Consider the following 23,557-nt stretch of genomic DNA (forward strand, 5'->3'; position numbering starts at 1 on the left):
CAAGGCTCAAAAACCCTTGAAGGCAGATATTCTATATACATTCTCAAATATGATATTCCAGTTAAAGCATTGGTAATATAATCAATATTATAGTGTTTTAATATGTTCAATGTTCTATGGTGCCCTTTTATAAAGAGAATAGATTCTTTGCATGCCTGTAATCCCAGCTACTCAGGAGGCTGAGGCAGGAGAATTGCCTGAACCAAGGAGGCGGAGGTTGCGGTGAGCCGAGATCGCGCCATTGCACTCCAGCCTGGGTAACATGAGTGAAACTCCGTCTCAAAAAAAATAAAAATAAAAATAAAAATAAAAATAAAAAAAATAAAAATAAAGAGAATAGATTCTTTTTGAACTTATGCAAATAACTATATTACCATGAAAATAAGAATAATTGCTAACAGTTTCTGAGTTCTGGAGGGAATCAGGTAGAGAGAAAAAGTAATTGTTTTAATTCTGTTTACAAAGGTATAATTTGCCAAATTGCTATAAGCTATAGATAGCTTATGAGAAAAGAAAAACATTCCCTTAAATCTGGAAAATGAAACATTAAAGGAGTAACAAAATTTCAAATAAAAAACTCATTCTAACCCATAATTTTTCTTCGTCAGTTTATTCAGTCTTACGTAACTAATTCTTATTCTGCTTGATCTTGATTAACTGTTCCATGAGCCTATCAGTTTCTTCATCAGAGTTCTGGAAATTCTTACCAGTCTAATGATATAATCTTAAACATCAGGAAGTTGCACTTGTACTTGTCAGAGTCCTTTTCATGAATCTCATTAAAGATGAAACATTTGAGGATTATAGTTGCTTACAAAAGCTTTGAGAAAAGTGCTAGAGTAGAAGAACTAACTGCCTGTGGGTGACAAGACTTGCAATGCCCATGGTCAAAAGTCTGATGAAAGTTCATTATAATAATGATGTAATTGACAAGGAAATTTGGTTATTTCTGAGGCATACAGCATTTTAACACAATAATAGAAATTACAACTGATAACATCATACCAGGACATTTCAGTTTTCTAGGATTATTATGTAATTTCTGCAATATTCATATCAATAACATTCCCATAGATATAACTTAAATAGGGTTTAGCATTACTTATTTGGCACTGCTTCCCATATAACTTAACATATTAAATAAACCTAATTAGTTTAATATTCCTTATTTGCAAGGTGAGAGACAAGTCCTTTGCAATTTTTAAGGAGCCCTCTAGAATATCTCAAAGTTAGAGATCAAAACCACTTAATTTAGAAGTTGATTTTGGGAAGTTTGTCTAAAATATTAAAGGTTTAAGACATTTGATCAAATAGGATCACAGGTTATTATGAAGCAATATCCATTTATCCAGAGCGATAATCAAAAGACTTCAAAAGCGAAAAAGTTACACAGTTGTAGAAAAAAATTATCTCTTTTAATAAAGAGAATGCAATTTTCTTAAGTAATCAAAGATCTGATAAAAGACAACATGAAATACAAGAACTTATAAGATAAAGAAAAACTTTGTTTTCAAGGTAGATCATTCAAAGGGTTATATATATTAAAAAAACAACTTTCAAATAAGATTAATGAGCCAAGAAAACTTTACTCTTTTAAGAGACAGAAAACCAGCTTTGAGGTTTGTATCAACATATTTTTGATATTAGGTTCATTTAAAAAACCCTATATGCCCTATATGTATAGGGAGATAGGCTAATATCTAGTCTTAAGTTTCTCAAGAAAAGTTTTTTCAATTAATAATTTCTTTGGGCTTGTCCAGCCACTCTGGCATTCCAGTTCAGATCCTGTGCTTCTCCCATGAACTTTACAGCCCACAGACCAAGAAACTTCTACCGGGCCAACAAGCACCATGGGTTTCCAGCACAGATCTGAGCAGCAGTTCCAGCCGGTGCTGAGGGTTTTCAGCACAAATCCGGGTGGGCATTTGGGTTGGCACCTGGAACACCTGTGAGACAGAGCCTCCCATTCCCTTGAAATAAGGGAAGCTGAAGGTAGGGAGCCAAGTAATCTGGCTCGGTGGATCCCACCCCCACAAAGACCAGCAAACTAAAACCTTCTGGCTTGGGAGTTTCCCAGCCAACACGGTAGTTTAAGCTTGACCCAGGACGGTGGAGCTTGGCTCAGGGAAGGGCATCTGCTATTGCCAAGGCAGCTCTAATCTTACCTGTGTAAATAAAATGTGAGGAAGTTTACACAGCAGCTGAGCAGAGCCCATGGCAGCTCAGCAGTGCCTCTGCAGGCAGACTGTGACTAGATTCCCTCCTTTCTGAGCAGGGCATCTCTGAAAAAAGGCACCTTCCTGGGACAGAGCACCTGGGAAAACGGGAGGTTATGAGTTCTGCTGCAGCAGACTTAAACGTCCCTGCCAAGCAGCCCTAAACGGAGCAACAGAGCTCCCAGCACAGTACGTGAGCTCTGATAAGGGACAGACTGCCTCCACAAGTGGCTCCCTGACCCCCATATATCCAAAAAGACACCTCATACAGCAGAGCTCTGGCTGACATCTGGTGGGTACCCTTCTGGGACAAAGCTGCCAGAGGAAAGAACAGGCAGCAATCCTTGCTGTTCTGCAGCCCCTGTGGGTGATTACCAGGCAAGCAGGGTCTGGAGTGGACGTCCAGCAGTCCTGCAGCAGAGGGGCCTGACTGTTAGAAGCAAAACTGAAAAACAGAAAGAAATAGCTTCAACATTAATAGAAAAGACATCCACTCAGAGAACCCATCCAAAAGTCACAAACTTTAAAGACCAAAGATAGACAAATCCACAAAGATGGGAAGAAACCAGTGCAAAAAGGATGAAATCACCAAAAACAAGAAGGCCTCTCCTCCAAGGGATCACAACTCCTAATCAGTAAGGGACCAAAACTGGATGGAGAATGAGTTTGATTAATTGACAGAAACAGGCTTCAGAAGGTGGGTAATAACAAACGTCTCTGAGCTAAAGGAACATCTTCTAACCCAATGCAAGGAAGCTAAAAACCTTGAAAAAAGGTTAGACAGAGTGCTAACTAGAATAACCAGCTTAGAGAAGAACATAAACGACTTGATGAAGCTAAAAACACAGCACAAGAACTTCGTGACACATACACAAGTTTCAATAGCCGAATTGACCAAGCAGAAGAAAGGATATCAGAGACTGAAGACCAACTCAATGAAATAAAATGAGAAGGCAAGATTAGAGGAAAAAAGAGTGAAAAGAAACGAACAAAGCCTCCAAGAAATATGGGATTATGTGAAAAGACCTAATCTACATTTTATTGGTGTGCCTGAATGTGATGGGGAGAATGAATCCAAGCTGGGAAACACTCTTCAGGAAATTATCCAGGAGAACTCCCCCAACCTAGCAAGGCAGGCCAACATTTGAATCCAGGAAATACAGACAACACCACAAAGATATTCCTCAAGAAGAGCAACACCAAGGCACATAATTGTTAGATTCACCAGAATTGAAATGAAGGAGAAAATGCTAAGGACATCCAGAGAGAAAGGTCAGGCTACCTACAAAGGGAGGCCCATCAGACTCACAGTGGATCTTTCTGAAGAAACCCTACAAGCCAGAAGAGAGTGGGGGCCATACAACATCCTTAAAGAAAAGAACTTTCAACCCAGAATTTCATATCTAGTCAAACTAAGCTTCACAAGTGAAGGAGAAATAAAATCCTTTACAGACAAGCAATTGCTGAGAAATTTCGTCACCACCAGGTCTGCCTTACAAGAGCTCCTGAAGGAAGCACTAAACATGGAAAGGAACAATCAGTACCAGCCACTCCAAAAATGTACCAAATGGTAAAGACTATCGACACTATGAAGAAACTGGGTCAACTAATGGGCAAAACAAACAGCTAGTATCAAAATGGCAGGATCAAATTCACTCATGACAATTTTAACCTTAAATGTGAACAAGCTAAATGCCTCAACCTAAAGACAGAGACTGGCAAATGGGATAAAAAGTCAAGACCCATCAGTGTGCTGTATTCAGGAGACCCATCTCATGTGCAAAGACACACATAAACTTAAAGGGATGGAAGAAGATTTACCAAGCAAATAGGGAGAAAAAAAAAAAAAGGCTGGGGTTGCAATCCTAGTCTCTGACAAAATGGACTTTAAACCAACAAAGATCAAAAGAGACAAAGAAGGGCATTAAATAATGGTAAAAGAATCAATGCAACAAGAAGAGCTAACTATCTTAAATATCTATGCACACAATTCAGGAGCACCCAGGTACATAAAGCAAGTTCTTAATGACTTACAAAGAGACTTAGACTCCCACACAATAATAGTGGGAGACTTTAACGCTCCACTGTCAATATTAGACAGATAAACAAGACAGAATATTAACAAGGATATCCAGTACTTGAACACAGATCTGGACCAAGCTGACCTAATAGACATTTACAGAACTCTCCACCCCAAATGCACAGAATATACATTCTTCTCAGCACCACATCACACCTACTCTAAAACTGACCACATAATTGGAAGTAAATCACTCCTCAGCAAATGCAAAAGAACGGAAATCATAACAACCAGTTTCTCAGACCACAGTGCAATCAAAGTAGAACTCAGGATTAAGAAACTCACTCAAAACCACACAACTACATGGAAACTGAACGACCTGCTCCTGAATGACTACTGGGTAAGTAATGAAATGAAGGCAGAAATAAAGAAGCTCTTTGAAACCAATGAGAATGAAGACACAATGTGCCAGAATCTCTGGGACATTTTTAAAGCAGTGTCTAGAGGGAAATTTATAGCACTAAATGCCCACAGGAGAAGAGAGGAAAGATCTAAAATCAATACCCTGTTGTCACAATTAAAAAAACTAGAGGAGCAGATCAAACAAATTCAAAAGCAATCAGAAGACAAGAAATAACTAAGATCAGAGCAGAACTGAAGGAGATAGAGACCCAAAAAACCCTTCAAATTTTACATTCTGCTTTTTCACTCTCTCCAAAACCTCACACAATCTCATAATAAACAAATCCAATAGGATTTAAAAAATATTCTTTCTAAATACGAAATAACAAGGTAAAATACAGGAAACTGCTAAATTCTCTAAATAAAAAGATGAATTCCAATCCACTTAGGGAGATACAATCTCTTTATGAGTACCCACAAAACAAGGAGAAAGTGACGGATGCCTCAGAGGAATAACTAAAAAGCTATGAGTTCAGTGGGAGGTGGCATTACCTGTAATCAGGAGAAATTTGGAAAGACTTCCTGGAGGAAGAGGCACTTGAATTGATCCTTTAATGAAGGATAGATTTTAGTTAAGTGAAGAGGGGAATGTGGGAGGCCTAGTGTAAGAGGAGGCATTTCAGGCAGAAAAGTAGAATGCAAAGACACAGAAGTAGGAACTATTGGGCTGGGGCCAGCAATTTCTTTAATTTGTAAGCATACAAGTCATATGCAAAGAAGCAGCAGCAATAAAGTTGGGGATTTAGGCTGAAAACCATGCCGATCTTTTGGACCACATTATAGAACTGGGTGTTTTTCACTGGAGACCCCCTGAGGAGTTTGGGGAGGGGAGCATGAGAAGGCCTGTCCTTTAGGAAGATTTGTCTGAAAGCAGATTATGGTAGGACCACAGCAGGGAGAGAGCAGTGTTTAAGAAGGTGGCATTTAGGAATTAGATCTGGCTCCATCAGGGTGGTGGCATCTAACAGGGAAGAGAGGAGTGGATGTCACCACCAGTGACACGACGTCTGTAGCGCAGATTCCACTTTGAAGAATGGGGCAAGAGTCAAAGAGAAAACATGCCAGGATGTGTCTGGATTCTTGGGAGAAGGCATAGTGAGTTTTAGAATTCAGGTCTATTAGTGAGAAGGCTGTCTCCATGTCCTGCAGGCTTGGTCAGCTGAGGTTGCTATAACAAGTATCCCAGAGACCGTGTGGCTTAACAATAAACATTTATTTCTCATAGTTCTGGAGGCTGAGACATAACTGAGCAAGGGGCTTGAAGGTCCAGTGTCTGGTGATGTCCTGCCTCCTGGATTGCAGACCACCTTCTTCTCACTATGTCCTCACATAAGAGAAGAAAGAAATCGACCTCTTTGGGGTCTCTTCTTATCAAAGCATTTACTTTGGGACGCCAAGGCAGGCAGATCACCTGAGGTCAAGAGTTCAAGACAAACCTGGCCAACATCATGAAACCCTGTCTCTACTAAAAATACAAAAATTAGCCAGGTGTGATAGCGAGCGCCTGTAGTCCCAGCTACTTAGGAGGCTGAGGCAGGAAAATAACTTGAAGCCGGGAGGCAGAAGTTGCAGTGAATCGAGATCGCACCACTGCACTCCAGTCTGCGTAACAGAGTGAGACTGTCTCAAAAAAAAAAAAAAAAAAAAAAAAAGGATCCAGGGACAGTGGTTCAGGTTTGTAATCCCAGCACTTTGGCAGGCCAAAGTGTGGTGGTGGGCACCTGTAATCCCAACTACTCGGGAGGCTGAGGCAAGGTTGCAGTGAGCCAAGATTGTGCCACTGCACTCCAGCCTGTGCGACAAAGTGAGACTCCATCTCCAAGAAAGAAAAAAAGCATTTATCCCATCATCTTGTTAGGTCATGAGACCTTCATGGTCTAATTACCTTCCATGCAAAAGTTCCCATCTCCATATACCAACACATGAAGGATTAGGGATTAGAGTTTCAACATATATATTTTTAAGGGACACAAATGCAGACATTCGGTCCATAACACCTGCCAATCATTCCTCAACAGCATCTTTGCAGCCTAGCACTTTGCTCAATTTAGTCTACTGCTTTTTACTCCTTTTCCTGATCCCATCACCTCATACCTACAGTATTCCAGGAATATGCTAGAGGCCACATTTCCTTTCTGTACATTCTTTACTCTACACATGATCCCGCTGAATGAGTGTGCCCAGGTGAGCAAACGGACCTACCTTAGTCCACTTGTGTTGCTATAAAGAATACCCAAGTCTGGGTAATTCATAAGGAAAAACGGTTTGTTTGGCTCATGATTCTGATGTATGTAAAAGTTCAAAATTGGGCATCTGGTGAAAGCCTCAGGCTGCTTCCACTTATGGCAGAAGACAAGGAGGAGCTGGTAATTGTAGAGATCACATGGCGAGAGAGGAGGCGAGATGGGGGGAAGGTGTCAGGCTGTTCTCAACAGGAACTGACAGTGAGAGCTCATTACTATGAGGAGGGCACCAAGCCATGTGAGATGGATCTGCCCCCATGACCCAAGCACCTCCCGTCAGGTTACACTTCCAATGTTGGGGTCAGATTTCATCATGAGATTTGGAGGAGTCAAACAAGCTAAGCTGTAACATTGCTCGTGTGGTTGCTCTGCAGTAACATGCCCGCCATTCACTGAGAGGCAAGGCCCAAATGCCCTCAATCCCACAGACACTGAAGGAGTCTCCATTTAGGGGAACTGATACCTTTAAGACTGCTGGCATGTAGCTTGGCTGGGGCTCTGGCAGGTGTCCGGTGCCACAGGCTGGGAGGGCTAGACATATGGGAAAGTAATTTAGGCCATATTTCCCCAGGGAGGAGTCCATGATACTGGGCAATCTTAAGAGCAGGTGGAAGGACAGCTGGCTCCTGTGTGGCTCCCATTTTAGAAAGGATGGGGCATTTGCTGCACATATGAATCACTGATGGAGCTTTTGAGAAATACATATGCCAGAGAGATTCTGAAGAGGAAGGTCTGGGATGGGTCTAGAAACCGCATTTTTAAAAGCTCAATAGGCAATTCTAGATTGAAAACTGAATGTTAGTAGTTAGCTGCTCCCACTTTGGCTAGAAAATGGATCCCACAGAACTGTGCATTTCCCAAGCCAGAGCTAGTGCCTGCTGGGGAGCAGCAGGCAGGGTTCTCCATGGCAGTGGTTGAGGAGCAGAGGCAGTGCAGATTTTCCCAAAGGCCATTTCCAGCACAAAGCAGCCTCCAGGGCCACAGTGCCTGCATGGTGGGGTGGAGCCTTTGGCTAAGCAAGGAATTGTTATGTTGCTCTTGTTAGAGTCTAAGTCTTGTTAGAGTCCCAAATTCCATAAGAATTTTTTTGGGTTTCAATTCTTTAGAGGCTTCCCATTGGTTACTTGTCAAGTATTCTATGTAAATGAACAGAATGAAGCCACAGGGTCATTTACTCAGAATGCGCCCTATTGTAAATGGAGAGGATGTTACTTGGTGTGTGACCTATGTAAACAGAGGATGAATGTGAACTTACAAAGTGTAAATGGCATGACTTTAATGGCAGCAACTCTGAGAAGGGCTGTTTGAGGGATGAAACTTCACATACCAGAGAAAAAAATTCTGTATTCCATCTTCTGCACTGTTTTTGGGAGAGGCTAGAGGGAAAAGGAATACCGAGGGCAGCAGACACTAGCAATGTGGGCAGTAGAACATGCCCCTGGGTTAAATGGTGTCTCCCCAAAATATGTTGGAGTCCTAACCCCTAGTATCCGTGAATGTGACATTACTCAGAAATAGAGACTTTGCAAAAGTAACAAAGTTAAGATGAGGTCAGTAGGGTGGGTCCTAACCCAATATATATGTTGTTCTTATGATAAAGGAAGAAGAGGCCAGATGCGGTGACTCACACCTCTAATCCCAGCACTTTGGGAGGCCAAGTCGGGCAGATCATGAGGTCAGGAGTTCCAGACCAGCCTGGCCAACATAGTGAAACCTCTCTACTAAAAATTCAAAAATTAGCTGGGTGTGGTGGTGATTGCCGGTAGTCCCAGCTACTTGGGAGGCTGAGGCAGGAGAATCACTTGAACCCAAGAGGCAGAGGTTGCAGTGAGCCGAGACCACACCACTGCACTCTATCCTGGGTGACAGAGTAAGACTCCTTCTCAAAAAATAAAAATAAAGGGAGAAGTCAGGGACACACAGGGAGTGGAGCACCACGTGCCCACAGAGGCAGAGCTGGAGTGCTGCATCCACACGCCAGGGGGTGCCAGGACTGCTGACAAACATGCTGGGGGAGGCGAAGGATTCTCCCCCGTGGGTTTCAGAGGCAAGGAGGGATTCTCCCCTGTGAGTTTCAGATGGAGCTTGTCTTTGCTGTTTCTTTCATTTGTGACATCTGGCCTCAAATCTCTGAGAGAACACATTTCTGTTATTGCAAACCAGCTAATTAGTGGTCCTTTGTTATGTCAGCCTTGAAAATGAATACAGGGTATTTTTTTTTAGTCCATTCCTGTTATTTGGGTAAGACAATGTGAGGACCAGCTGATCATACTCCGTAAGGAATCCCAATTCTGCTCAAGAAATATTGTCAACTTCGTTGGCAGAGGAACTAGGGGCCTGGGACATGGGATCACATCAGAAAAGTGGCCTCAAAATCCCCAATAAAAGAATCAGAAAGAACATATTTTTCAATGTATTCTTTTTCAAACAAGAATTGCTCTTTGAAAATATTTTTTCAATATATTTTACTTTTAATCTTTCTTCTTTCCATATGAGACAGAGTAAGGATGGGACCCAGCCCTCACCACCCCATAACATACTTTTCCATACACACCTGCTAACCATCAGACTTTGCACCACCCCCGCTGGCGCCATTCTCGCTGACCACAAAACCTTGCAAGCCATGTGGGAAAGCTAAGGTAAGCAGCAGCCAGCCCATCATAAATCTCCCCTAAAGGAGTTTGCACCACCACTCACATGCACAGAAGACTAGAAGAATGACGATCCTGACCTCCAGCCTCACCCTGCAATGCACTTACTAACATGATTTCTCACTGCGCCTGCGCACTCTGCAGCTCTGCCTCACACAGTTATTATGTATTATTAAAATACCTCGCAATTATTCATGTTGCCCTTCTTGAAACACCATGAAGACCTGCCCACAAGGAGCTGGCTCCCCTGTGCTGGGACATAAGCAATAAAGCATTACCTGGAAAGCCTTCACAGACTCGTGTCAGTTACAGTTACATGAAAGCTCGAGAATCCATAGTCAGTAACACATAGAATGGTAAATTCAGAATTGGACTATTAATTTTTGAGATAAAAGGTTTTTTTCTCTTTCAACATGTGATCATATAATTTGTTTATGTGCTCTGTGGCTGATTTATCAATTACTATAAAGTCATTAACCTTGAGAAATAAAAATAAAATCCTAAGACTGCCAACTAACTGAATTGCCCCTTCTTGGCAAAGGGGACCCCAAAGAAAATCTTAAAAACTTAGTTCTGGCCATGATGAGATAGGAGATCAAATATGCCTTGTTAAACCCCTTTGCCAAACGCAGTAAGGCTTTATTCCTTAAGGGTTAAGCAGAAACCAGCCCTTTTGTTATTTTTTATTCTTTTTTTGAGATGGAGTCTTGCTCTGCTGCCCAGGCTGGAGTGCAGTGGCGCCATCTCGGCTCATTGCAATCTTCGCCTCCCAGGTTCAAGCGATTCTCCCGCCTTGACCTCCCCAGTAACTGAGATTACAGGTGTGTGCCACCACACCAGGATAATTTTAATATTTTTTAGTAGAGAGGGCTTTTTTTCCATGTTATTTGTTGTCATTGTTTTATTACTCACAGTTTGCAAGCAATATTACATATATAAAAGTCATTTTAAAAACAACCAGGTTTGCTAGAAAAGTATCTTCCTTTTCTTCGAATCATGGATTTCTACACCATTCACACGTGGAGACCTTTATATTAAATATGTTATTTACACAGGCACTGGGCAAAAATGGAAGAAGCTTTGAGTTCTCTCCTCCATAACCTACACCCTCCCACATCCCCACAAAACAATCCTACCCTTTCCCTATTATATGGGTTATTGACAATAAGAACAATAGGAAAGTACACAGGCATTTCATGTTGAGTCCCTTTTCCCTATTTTTACAAGTCTGGAGATGTTGGCTTGGTTATGAACTCAAATTCTCCCAGAGTTCTTGATGACGATTCATAGAGAAATATTTCAATGCTATCCTCTTCCAAAGAAATTTCCATGAGCATCTTTAGTTTTCTGTGAACAGTGGCTGCAACCTCTTTCACTTTTGAGCATTTATGTTTTCCTTCATTAATAACCAGAATAATATGCACAGCAGCTGTGAGGCACACAATGCCTTGAATATCGTCAGAAGCCACACACGCCTTTAACTCATCCAAAAATGACCCGACCACATTCGAAGACTTTATTATTATTCCTATTAAACACCTTGAAAATGGTGGAAGATCAGAAAGATGCTCTGGAGGGGCAAGCTCTTCTATGTCAGAAACCTTCCGTAGCCGGTGACTTATCTCAACCACAGGCCCAGTGATCAGAGTAGAAAGTACACCCCGGTGCACATGGGTGTCTGTGTGCCAAGACTGAACAGTGGTAATGAACTTGTGAAGAGGCCTCTGAACAGGATAAAGCAGCCGCAGGCCTTCTTCTGGTTGCTTCTTGAAGCTCCGTGCTTTTTTTTTTCTTTTTAAAAAATTAACCCTTTATTACAAGTCACGCTCCTATAAAAGTATATGTGGACTTGTGTGAAAAAAAATCAAATGTATCCAATGTATCCAAGAATAAAAAACATAGCACGTAAAGTAGTATATGCATCTCAGTGTTCGCACCAGAGACAGCGGGAGCCCAAGAAAAAGCTCTTCTAAGGCCGGGCGCGGTGGCTCAAGCCTGTAATCCCAGCACTTTGGGAGGCCGAGGCGGGTGGATCACGAGGCCAAGAGATCGAGACCATCCTGGTCAATATGGTGAAACCCCGTCTCTACTAAAAAATACAAAAAATTAGCTGGGCATGGTGGCGCGTGCCTGTAATCCCAGCTACTCAGGAGGCTGAGGCAGGAGAATTGCCTGAACCCAGGAGGCGGAGGTTGCGGTGAGCCGAGATCGCGCCATTGCACTCCAGCCTGGGTAACGTGAGTGAAACTCCGTCTCAAAAAAAAAAAAAAAAAAAGAAAAATAGAAAAAGCTCTTCTAAAATGACCTGGCTGGGGCAGGCGGGAGTGCGAACGGTTCCCGGCCTAGGCACAGTGTGGGGGCCACCTGCCTCCTCCGAGGCCTGTGGGGCGGGGACAGCACCAGCTCCTAGGGCCTCGGGGCCAGCAGCGGACCCCAGGATGGCCCAAGCCTGGCGCTGGGCAGAACGCTTCGGTCAGGGCCATATCTGGCCCTCTGGGGACGGCAGTGAGGACATCCCGCAGAAATGTGGGTTTCAGGGCTGGTCACAGGGTACCCTCAGAGGCCCTCGGCTTAGTTGGCCTTTTTCAGGAAGATCTCGCTCAGAATCACCCACACAGGGGAGTCGGTCTGGATGGACAGGCGCAGAGCTTCCAGAGGGCCGAAGGCTGGGTCCACCTCTCCGTCTGCCACTCCCCTGTAGAAGGAGCCGATCTGGAGGTAGCCGTCGGGGCTCCGAGGGTACTGGAGGGTGGCAGCGCAGCCCTCCTGCAGGGCCTCCTCCTCCCACTGAGGGTTATCAAAAGGCAGCAGCTCCACAGGCATGTTGAAGAGCTTGTCCTCTGGATGCTCAGTGTTCCCACTGCGGAAGGAAAACCGCTCCAGTTGCAGGGGCTGGAAGAAGCGGAAGCGGATGAAGTCCCCAGCGGCTGCGATGAAGGCCCAGAAGAAGTCCTCGTGCAGGTAGGCTTTCTCCAGGGTGAAGTGCTGGTATGCCTTCAGGCTTGTGCTCACCTCTGCTGGTGGGTTCACATGCTCTTTCCGCAGTGCCTGCTTTCCAAAGTCCTTGTCCTTCAGTTTCTGGATCTTGCCAGCCAGTGAGGAGTGAGTACCCACGTGCTGGAAGAGGGTCGGCTTGAAGCGGATTCGCAGGTTTGGCCTTCTGCTGGTCACAGAGTTTCCCATCCTTCTCGGGGCTGCAGACTTTCACCCACAGAATATGGTCCAGGAGCCAGACGATGGCTTGTCCCGGTAGAACACGAGAATGAATTCTACAATCAGGCTCAGCTCTAGCGACTTGAACATCTTCCCAAAGAAGCCCAGCTGGGAGAACTCCAGGATCATCCCGTCCTCTGAAGGCTGCTGCAGTGCGAAGTTCATGGTGTTCAGATAGTTGGGCTTGGACACAACTTCGTCCTCCAGTTGCACATAGTAGATGCCTTTGGACTGCGCATACATCATGGGGAAGCAGTAATTGAGGTTCTGTTTAGTCCTCCACCTGACTTGCCTTGGGGTCCCCAAAGGAATCTAGGAGGTGGGAGAAGTCAGGGTAGAAGTGGGGAGAGGGTGAGATGACCCCAGGAGCCCAGAATGCATCTTGGTGGGGAACAAGGCCTTGATGTTTTCTGTCACTGCTGAAGTGTACTGTGGGTCAGTCTCAGTAGTCAGCACTACAATGGCTGAGTCCTCCTCCTGTGGGCTTAGCTCGGAGATGAACGGGTGCAGTGTCAGCCAGGTAGGAATGCACCTCCCGCTCGGGATGCCCATCACCACCGACACTCTGGTGCAGCCCTGGCCCACGTGCACGGCGGGCTGCAGACTGCTCTCCTCGGCCAGCAGGTGTGGTAGGTGGTGGAAGACAGTGGGCAGGTGTAGCACCTGCAGGTGCCAGCCGTTCCCCGGCTTCAATAGGCGTTCTCTGTTAGGCGGCCCCAGGTGAGATTGCCCTCTCTCTCTCCCAGCGCCTGCCTCTCGGAATGGCCCTCGTGATCTCATCCAGCACCAGGTTGAGCTCCTTGGAACGCTTGAGGCTCTCCTGCTCAGCTGAGTGCACTGATCCCGCAGCGCTAGGAATTCCCGCTGGTAAAAGTCCACAACATCGCCTTTCTTGCCGCTGAGCACCACGTACCAGGACAGCGAGAGGAGGGCTCACAGGCAGAAGAGCAGCAGCATCAGGAAGGTGCAATTGCGGAGCCCCATCTCCTCTGGTGAGCGACGGGCGCCCGCGGGGCCGAGGCCGCATGGCCCCTAGAATGGGGCCTGGGCGCAGGGGCTGGGAAGGCGGCGGTGGCCCAGCGGCCCCGGCCCTGGGGCAGGGAGGGGCGGGGACGGGGTCAGGCCGGGATAGGGGCTGGGCTGGGGAGCGGGGAACATTGGCGGCCCCTGCCCCCTTCCAGTTTTATGAAATTCAGCCCCCTACTTCTACCCCCATATCTGTGTGCAAGAATGTTCACACACACACACACACACACACACACTTCTGCAATATTTCGTCTGCCTAGGCCAGGAGATTGTCATGACAAACTAAATGCAATAACTATTTCCTGACCAAACCTGTTATTCAACATCTCTATGATTTGGGATGTTGAATAACAGGTTTGGTCAGGAATAGTTTCTGATTTCACACTGATGAGGGTCACACTGAGGTCTCAAGAGAAGTAATAATTACAAAGCATCCTCATCTATGTGAAAGGGTACGATATTCAGATATATCCAGCCCTTTGAGATGCTCTGCTGGAAGGTGGTTGAGGTGCAAAGTACTATTGACCCATGGTCATCTTGGTCCATGGTCATCAATAATGATACTTTGTACTTCTTTCGTGTTTGTGCTAAGGGTGGTTTCAAAAGCTGGAAGAAGCTTATCAATTTCTAGATATAGAAATCTCTCTTTCCCAATGTATATGTGGGAGTATGTGTATGCTATGAAAATATATACACATACACATAAATATATACACACATATCTATATATATATTTATAGTATACTGATTAAAAGATAAATTCTTAATGATCCATGAAAAGGGAATGGCAGGCCAGGTGTAGTGGCTCACACTAGTAATTCCAGCACAGCGGGAGGTTGAGTGGGGAGGATCACTTGAGCCCAGGAGTTTGAAACTGGCCTGGGAAACATGGTGAGACCCCGTCTCTACAACAAATATAAAAATTAGATGGGCATGAGGCTTGTATCTAGGGTGCTAGCTACTCAGGAGGCTGAGGCGGAAGGATGACTTAAGCCAGGAAGGCAGAAGTTGCAGTGAGCCAAGGTCACACCACTGTGCTTCAGCCTGAATGACAAAGCAGTAGCTTGCCTCAAAAAAAAAAAAAAAAAAAAAAGGAAAAATTGGTATCCCAGAAAACTTTAAAATATCTATATATTTACAAATGTATATAATCATAGTATATTAATCAAAAAGTAAATTCTTAATACTTCATGGCAAGCAAATGACAGGCCACAGATGGTGGCTCATGTTTGTAATCTCAGCACATTAAGAGGCCCAGGCAAGAGGATTGCTTGTGCCCACAAGTTTAAGACCAGCCTAAGCAACAGAGTGAGAACCAACCTCTCAAAATCGGAAATTAGCCAGGGATGGTGGCAGATGCCTGTAGTCTACACTACTCAAGATGCTGACTTGGGAAAATCAGTGGAGGCCGAAAGACCAAGGGTTCAGTGGAGGTATGATCACACGGCGACACTCCAGCCTGGGGGACAGAGCAAGACCCTAAGGAAAACAAAAAAGTTAACTGTAAAAAATATAAAAAAAGAAGACATGAAATGAGAAGCTACCGTGTCCAGGGCAAAGACAAATAGCCCAACCAGAGGCCCATTCCCCTCTGAACCCAAGAAAAACCATGAGACACTAAATAAAAGAGACATCATTGTAAAAAGACACAGGCAAAATTTACTACAAATCTGTCAAAAATACACTCTCAAGGTTAAAAGTAGAGACAGGTGTTTAGCCAAGGCACACTGCAGGGAAGCTTTGGGCTTTCTGATGCTGTTGACAATCAAAGACCTATAGAGCTGGATCCAGAAGAGGCCACTGTGAGGCAAGTGCAGGGCAGAAAAAACTACCATGAGGCAGAAGATGAGCCTGGAGAGGCCATGGTGAGGCACAGGCTTGTATAAGAAAGGCTGCTGTGAAGAAAAAGCTGAATCTTGAGAGGCAGACATGACACAGAGGATGGGGCTGAAGAGGCCACTGTGAGGCAAATGGAAGGCCTGCCAAAATGGCTGAAAAACAGGTAGTAACGAGGCCAGAAAAGGCCCATAGAGGGAATAGCTGTGCTGAAGAGGATGTGGTCAGGCAGGAGCTGGGTTTGTCTGGGCCGCCAGTGGCCGAAGGAAGGCCTTGGAAACCCAACTTGAAAAAAAGCTAAAGTCTACAGAGGCGGCTGGGAGCTGGGCAGGAGCTGGACAAATGTGGTTATGGCGAGGCAGGAGTTGATCCTGTAGACCCAGCGAGGAAGAAGAGCTGGGCCTGGGGAGGCCGCCATGAGGGAGGCAGAGGCCGAGCCTGGAAAGGCTGGAAGGGAGGAAGGAGCTGGGCCTGGAAGGGCCCATGTCAGAAAGTTTTGTGCCCGTAGATGCCTCTGGGAGGGCAGGAGCTGGGCCTGGAGAGGCTGACTTCAGGGCCATTTAGGCCTGCCGAGGCACTGGGAGGAGGCCGGAGCTGGGCTGAGAGAAACTGACTTGAGGAAGTTTGGGGCCTAGAGATGCCATCGGAGGGCAGGAGCTGGATCTACCTGAGCTTCCGGGGCGCTGAAGCTGGGCCTAGAAAGCCTGACTTGAGGAAGGCTGCGGCCTACAGAGGCTGCCGGGAGCTGGGCAGGAGCTGGGCCAAATGTGCTTGTTGTAAGACAGGAGGTGGGCCTGTAGACACAGCCAGGAGGAAGAGCTGGGCCCAGAGAGGCTCACTTGGAAATGTTCTGGGCCTGGAGAGGATACCAGAAAGCCAATGCTGGGCCTGGAAAGGCCACCAGGAGGCACCAGCTTGACCTAAAGAGGCCACTGGGAGGCCACAGCTGGGCCTGTACATACGGGCTGCCAAAAAGGCAGGAGCTGAGCCTGAGAGAGGCCACAGTGAGGCCAAGAGCTGGGCCTGGAGGGTCCGCTGAGAGGCAGAGGCTGGGCCTGGAGGGGCCTACCACAGGCAGGAGCTGGGCCTGGAGAGGCCGCCAGGAAGCAGGAGCTGGCCCGGGAGAGTCCGTCAGAGGCATGAGCTGGGCTTATACAGCTGGGCCAGTGTAAGGGTGGATGGGCCTACACTAGAGGCCAGCGTGAGGCCAGAGCTGGGCCTGGAGAGGCCACAGAGGCATGAGCTGGACCTCAAAGGGCCAATGTGAGGGAAGAGCTGGACCTGTGGATGCAGCCAGGAGGCAGGCGGGAACTTGGCCTGGGGAAGCCACCGCCAGGCAACAGCTCATCCTGGGGAGGCTGCAGGGAAGCCAGAGCTGGGCCTGGAGAGGCCACTGTCAGGCAGGAGCTGGGCCTGTCAAGGCCACCAGGAGGCAAAAGGTAGGCCTGGAAAGCTCCACTAGAGGAAGCTTTGGGCCTTCAAAGGCAAGGCCACCAGGAGCTGGCCAGGAGCAGAATCAAAAGAGGCTGTGGCGAGGCAGGACTTGGGCCTGTAGATGCGGCCAGGAGGAAGAGCTGGGTCTGGAGAGGTCGCCATGAGGGAGGCAGAGGCTGAACCTGGAGAGGCCGAGGGGAGGCAGGAGCTGGGCCTGGAGAGGCTGACTTCAGGGCCATTTGGGCCTGCCGTGGCCACTGGGAGTGGCCACAGCAGCTGCTGGTGGTCCCAGTCACTGACTAGGGCCTGGTGGCCAAGGTCGCTCTGCGCGGTAGCTGGAACTGGGGCCTTCTCGCCAGCGGTGACCACAACAACGCGGAGGCATCTCTTGTGCTGAAACTGACCAGAGGGCAAAGTGTTGGAGACAGTTGGTGTGTCTGAGGTGCCAAAACAGAATGGAAACTATGAGACCAGGCAGCTTTTCCTTCATAGCGTTTTTGGCTACCAAGGTGTTGTCCTGTTTCCCCGGCAGGCCAGACTGTATGACCATGATGTGGCTTCTGCAGCTACAGAAAATGCAGAGAACACTGCTGGCCATGGCTCTAAGGAGGTAAAAGGCAAAAGTCACACTTACTATCAGGTGCTGATTGATGCCCGTGACTGCCTACATATATCTCAGCGATCTCAGACAGAAGCTGTGGCCTTCTTGGCTAGCCATGATGACAGCTGTGCCCTCTATGTCATCCCAGGCCTGGACTATGTCAGCCATGAAGACATCCTCCCCTACACCTCCATTGATCAGGTTCCCATCCAACATGAGCTCTTTGAAAGATTTCTTCTGTACAACCAGACAGAAGCACCCCGTTCTGTGGCTTGGGAGACGTTAAGGGCCTGGGAAGAGAAGAATCAACCTGGCTGGAGCTCTTTGATGTTCACCGGGAAACAACTGAGAACATACGTGTCACTGTCATCCCCTTCTACATGGACGTGAGGGAAGCCCAGAATTTCCATGTGTTCTGGTGGCTCTGCTGTATCCATTTGGAGAACCTTGACAGTGACATGGTACAGCTCCGGGAGTCGCACTGGAGGATATTCAGTCTCTCCTGCACCTTGGAGACAGTGCAAGGCTGAGGGGTAGTGGGCAGGGAACTGGTGTCATCTAAGAAACAGTCTGCATTCCAGTATAGCAGCCACATCTCGCTGCAGGCTTCTAGTGGGCACATTTCGCTGTGAAAGACCTGATGGCTCCCACTTTGGTGTTTGGATCCCTCCCTTCTCCCTGGAAAGCAATAAAGATGGGAAGATACCAACCTCAGGTCTTCACTGGTAGGCCAGCTGAGGCCCCACGTGGCCAGGCTCGGTCACCAGGAAGAACAATTCTCCCTCCCCATCACAGGCCACAGTGGGTCTCTTAATTTGATTGTGGGGTTCTTTTTTGGAGGAGGGGTGGTATAACTTTTCTTCAGAAGACCCATGTGGGACTCCTCCAAGGCTGTCCTTCTCATAAGCTTCCTCATGGCCTACACCATATTCCAATAAGCCTCTCCACCAAGGAACTATGTTCAGCTGCCACTGGCCTGGAGGACTTTCCTGGCCTGTCACATGAGGTTTGATCAGTAAACCACTATGCACTTGACCACCCTCGCCATTTCTGCTTCTGGAGTCTCAGGCTCCCCCTTCTGACCCAGTGGGCAACCTTGATTGCTTTCTCTGCTGCCCTTTCAGGGAACTACCCCCCAATAGGGCATGTGCCTATTTCCCTCTCAGCCTGGAGGCTGGCTGGACATCTCGCAGGGTCACTGTGCCTCTCAGCCAATTGGGGGTGGGGGGCTGGGGCGTTGGACTGGACTCCTGCTCACTTTATCTTCTGCCAAATGCAGAGAGGGAAGCCAGTGTCAGGGTTGCAGTGGCCTGGCTCTTAGCACTGACCAACCATTATCATCTTTGGCTTCGCTGGGCCCAGGAGAGGAGTGAGTCAAGCCAATCAGGTTTCCTGGAGCAAGGGGTGTGCCAGCCCTGAGTATGACTCTGCCAAGCATCCAGATCACAAAGGCAGGAATGTGGCTGGAGGAGCAGCTTTAGGTATGGGTGATGACTAAGCCAAGGACTTCCTGAGCCTCTCTCAGATGTCCGAGAGCCAGAGAAAGATCGTGCTGCACCTTGCCCCAATTCTTAGGATTTCTTCTCTGCCACTGCAGTGATTGTTAGAGGTCGTTTTCTTGACAATATTAAATCACAGTTCCAGCCCTAAAAAAAAAAAAAAAATCCTGACCTCAAATTCCGGACCTCAAATTCCTGACCTCAGGTGATCCACCTGCCTCAGCCTCCCAAAGATCTGGGGTTGCAGGTGTGAGACACTGAGCATGGCTAGAAATCAGCCCTTTTGAAAGACTCACTCCCCACCTGGTATCAGCCAACTGCCTGATGCCCCTCTTCCCATGACTGGTAGAAGGTGTCCAGGTTCTTGGCATCTTAAACAAATAATTGGACAAAATGCACAAACGAAGCAGCGAAAGCAAAAGCAGGGATTTATTAAGAACAAAAGTACACTCCACAGAGGGGGAGCAGGCTCCAGCACAGAGGAGGCTCAAGAGCCCCACATACAGAATTCTTGGGGGTTTCAATTCTTTAGAGGTTTCCCATTGGTTACTTGTCAAATATTCTATGTAAACGAACAGAATGAAGCCACAGAATCATTTACTCAGAATGCGCCCTATTGTAAATGGAGAGGACGTTACTTGGTGTGTGATCTATGTAAACAGAGGATGAATGTGAACTTACAAAGTGTAAATGTCATGAATGGAGAGGATGAAGTGAAGTTACAAAGTCATTCACATTCCTGTCATTGCTGAGGTGCTTTCATTTAGTTCATGTTCCCTTAGTTCGAGGAAGTGAGCGTGGATCGGCCTTATGTTCCCTGCCTTCATGCCCCATTCTTCTGCCTTACCCCACTCCCTTGCTTTTGGCATGAATAACCAGGATTCCTTCCTGTTAAGAGACCACTGCCATAAACTGGTTCTGGCCAGTGTAGGAGGCTGTGCAGTGAGGCTTTTCATGTCCTCTGCTTCACCTTCTGATGCCAGAGGCTTGAAAACTCCACCCTCAGATCATGCTAATGTCACCATTTTAAAAACATGTGTCCCATGATGAAGCTCAACTGTGCATGGTACATCTCTCCTTTCATAAATATTCATGATCCCTCCCATGGCTTATTAAATGTGTATATTTGGCCACTCTGCTTGGCATAAATTTCTATTCCCTTTGCCCCTCCCCTGAGGACTCTCTTTGTGGCTTCTGACAAGAGGCTACTACGCTTCTCAGCTTGTCAGAATGGCCACGCTGTAGACTGCAACCCCTTATGAGAAATAATGCCATCCTTTCCAGTGTGAACATTGTTATTTTTTGGTCAAAAATATTCAAATCTAACAGATTACAATGATACCTGAGAGATAATGTTGCCTCATAATACTTATGAAAAGATCTTTCATTAAACAAACTGCAATTTGCATGTCTCTATTTTAAAAATCAGTGTCACGTTATCATAACTTTTATACTTTTTTACTCATTCTTATACACGTGATTCCACTTGCCAACAAAATGATAAAGTTGTGAGAGGTGTAACTTAATAACAGGATCAATTCCTGTTCTTTTCCCACCCCAATGAGAAAATAATGTAAGAAATTGGGCCATATGAGAAATAGAATGTGATAAATTGGACAATATCTTTCCTTCATCTGCTCTGTTAGAATCCACAGCATGGTACTAACTGCCTTTTAAAAAAGATGTCTGCAATATAATTTGTTTAATTGTTACAGTTTTATCAATACAAGTTTATCAATAGATACAGTTCTCTGGAAATAGTATCTGCTTCCTTAGGTATTTGCTACAAAAGCTATCATTACTGGGAGTGGTTACTAAAAAATGCTATTGATAAGAATATTTAATACATAAAACAATCACTGCATTATCAAGTGCTTTGTATACATTAATTTGTTTAATCTTCACAATATAAACTAGTATCCTCATTATACAGATTTTAAAAAGTTGAGGCTTAAAAAGGTTAAATAAGTTGTTCTGAATCACATGGCTTGTACGTGGAAGAACCTCCAGAGTCTAAACCACTCCTTTGAGTGGCCATTGGATGTTCATGGACCTCTGGCCCACAGTTCTGCAGTTAGGATTCTATTGTGTGGCTCATACTTAGAGCATTGCATTGACTGTATTACAGTGGATTTTTCTGAATCAGCAAATTTCAACAAAGTAGTTAGATATTTCCCCTTCAAATTGTAGCCTAGTCTACCTCATTCAGCCCCCGTTGCTGTGATAACAAATTACCTGGGAGGCTCAAGGGGCAAATTTCTTTCTTACCTCTTCCAATGTGTGGTGGCTGTCATCATTCCTTGGCTTGTAACCATATCTCTTTCTATCCTGTCTTCACATTGCCTTCTCTATATCTGTTTTCTCCATGTGTCTATTTTGTAAGGATCCTTGTGATTGCATTTAGAATCTACTTAGATAATCCAGGATGATCTCCTCTCCATCCTTAATTTAATCATATCTTTTGCTATGCAAAGTAATATTCATTCTTTTGCTATGTAAGGGATCCAGGGACTAGGAGATGGACATGCCACCTGGGGCCTCCATTCAATCCACTACGTCTACCAAATGCAGAAATGATTTCTCTTTAAATTCACAGTTGTATATAATAAATTACCTACCTATTACACATTTGAGGCAGTAAAATATATAAGTTTTGTGCATAATAAATTACCAATTCTGAGGACTGCCTAGTTAGTCTGGGCCACAGTTTTAGAATGAACCTACTCTTTGCAGACATAAAACTTTTATGTTTTCATATACAGTGTATTGTACAGTTCTCTGATGTATACATAGTTGCTTCTCTCTCAAAAAACATGAAGCATCTAAGTAGAAAGGGTTCCTAAGAGTAAACCAGTTGCCCAACTTTACAAATGAGACAACCAAATCACGTGACTATGATAACAGAGTTGCTATAGGATTCAAGAGATGTGACTCCCATTCCCGAGCTTTTCCTGATATATATTTTCTTTCCTTTTATCTAATGCACCAAAGGTGTTATTCATTTGTTTCTTCAATCAACACATATTTGTTCAGAGCCCACGAAATATTGGGTGCTATATTATGATGATCTAGAGTATATAAAAATTATAAAATGTTTCACTATTGAAAAATTATTGGTTATTTGTCAGCTTATATTCCAGTGCTCACTGCTTTAAGAAATCCTATGCTTCTGTTGGTCAATTTCTTAAGGAGAAAGAAAAGTGGAAAACCCCAGTAGACGTTTTCTTGCTCCTCTAGGTTTTCTCCTTTCTCTCTGTATTAGGGGCAAGACCTTTTTCTTACTCTGAAAACCCCGAAGCTAAATGCCATTTCCTTTCATGGCTCATCACCTGCCTACACGACTCTAGGAAGCTCCAGAGACAGACGTGTGCTCTGCCTTCACACAGTAAGCTTCACATCAACTCACTGCCACTGGAATGAGGGGCTTGAATTGTCCTTTACCCAGAAGTCAGAAGAATTTGTTCAGAGTCATCTGTACTTTGTTCTTGGCTCCACTTGAAATTTATCCTCCATGTTGGAAGACGGCGGTTGGCCAATCAGAACAGGAGAATGTCATCGGGGCTGTTATCAACAGGCCATTTGGATTGGAAATGATGTAATGATTGGGCCTAGTTAGCAAAAGATTGGCCAGTTGATCTATGAAGCCCAGGCAAGTTTCCTATAGGTATCAGCTTAATAATTTATTGAAGTAAAATTTTATTTCAATAAATAAACATAGGCAAGAACCACCTCTCAGGTTTGCTGGCTGAGATGGCAATACATGATCCAACTTGCTATGTTAGGTGCTTAATAAGGATTACTGTTCCAGAAGCAGGGTAAAAGTACATATCAACAAATATCTGCCAAATACCATGTTGTAACTAAATGTTTACAGGTCCGCCTCCTCCTTTAGACTCTACAGTTCTTAGGGACATAAGCTGTGTATTTCCTCTATTGGTTTCCTTTGTGCCTAACATAGGACCAGGCCCACAGGAAGCACTCAGTAAATGTTTATCTTTGTTAAATTCAGTCCATCTGTACTGTGGGGCAGATATATGACAGGTTTCTTTCCCATGGATCATTTATTCTGTTTCCACTGAAGGAAATGTTAGTCTTGGCCTGAATATTTTCTTTTCATCAGAATACTATTAAAGTAATAGAAGAATATGCCATATGAAATGTAGTTATTTAGAACTGAAAAGCTTACTCATTCTAATTCTTTTATCTGTCATATAGTTTGGCCTAGCTGCTTGTAATATTATGGCTCTTCTAAAAAAGAAATAGAAAGAGTGTATGCACATACCTGCATGCTGTATGTGTATGTGTGCATACATGGCTGTGTGTGGACATGGTGTGTGTGTGCATGCATGTATGGTG

At 45.3% G+C, this 23,557-nt stretch overlaps 3 pseudogenes across 1 annotated transcript; 1 reads left to right on the top strand and 2 right to left on the bottom strand.

The window, feature by feature from the left end:
- Nucleotides 1-10,609: 10,609 nt before the first annotated feature.
- LOC116563420 lies at nucleotides 10,610-12,075 on the bottom strand (annotated as a pseudogene).
- On the bottom strand, nucleotides 11,903-13,789 carry LOC116563495 (annotated as a pseudogene). The gene has a single exon (XR_004274422.1). The product of XR_004274422.1 is annotated as an alpha-1,3-mannosyl-glycoprotein 4-beta-N-acetylglucosaminyltransferase B pseudogene (transcript).
- A 3,472-nt stretch (nucleotides 13,790-17,261) lies between these two features.
- Nucleotides 17,262-18,431, top strand: LOC116563421 (annotated as a pseudogene).
- Nucleotides 18,432-23,557: the final 5,126 nt, after the last annotated feature.

Source organism: Sapajus apella, unplaced genomic scaffold (genome assembly GCF_009761245.1).
Source record: "Sapajus apella isolate SASKATOON/1434 unplaced genomic scaffold, GSC_monkey_1.0 scaffold35, whole genome shotgun sequence".
NCBI classification, from domain to species: Eukaryota; Metazoa; Chordata; class Mammalia; order Primates; family Cebidae; genus Sapajus; species Sapajus apella.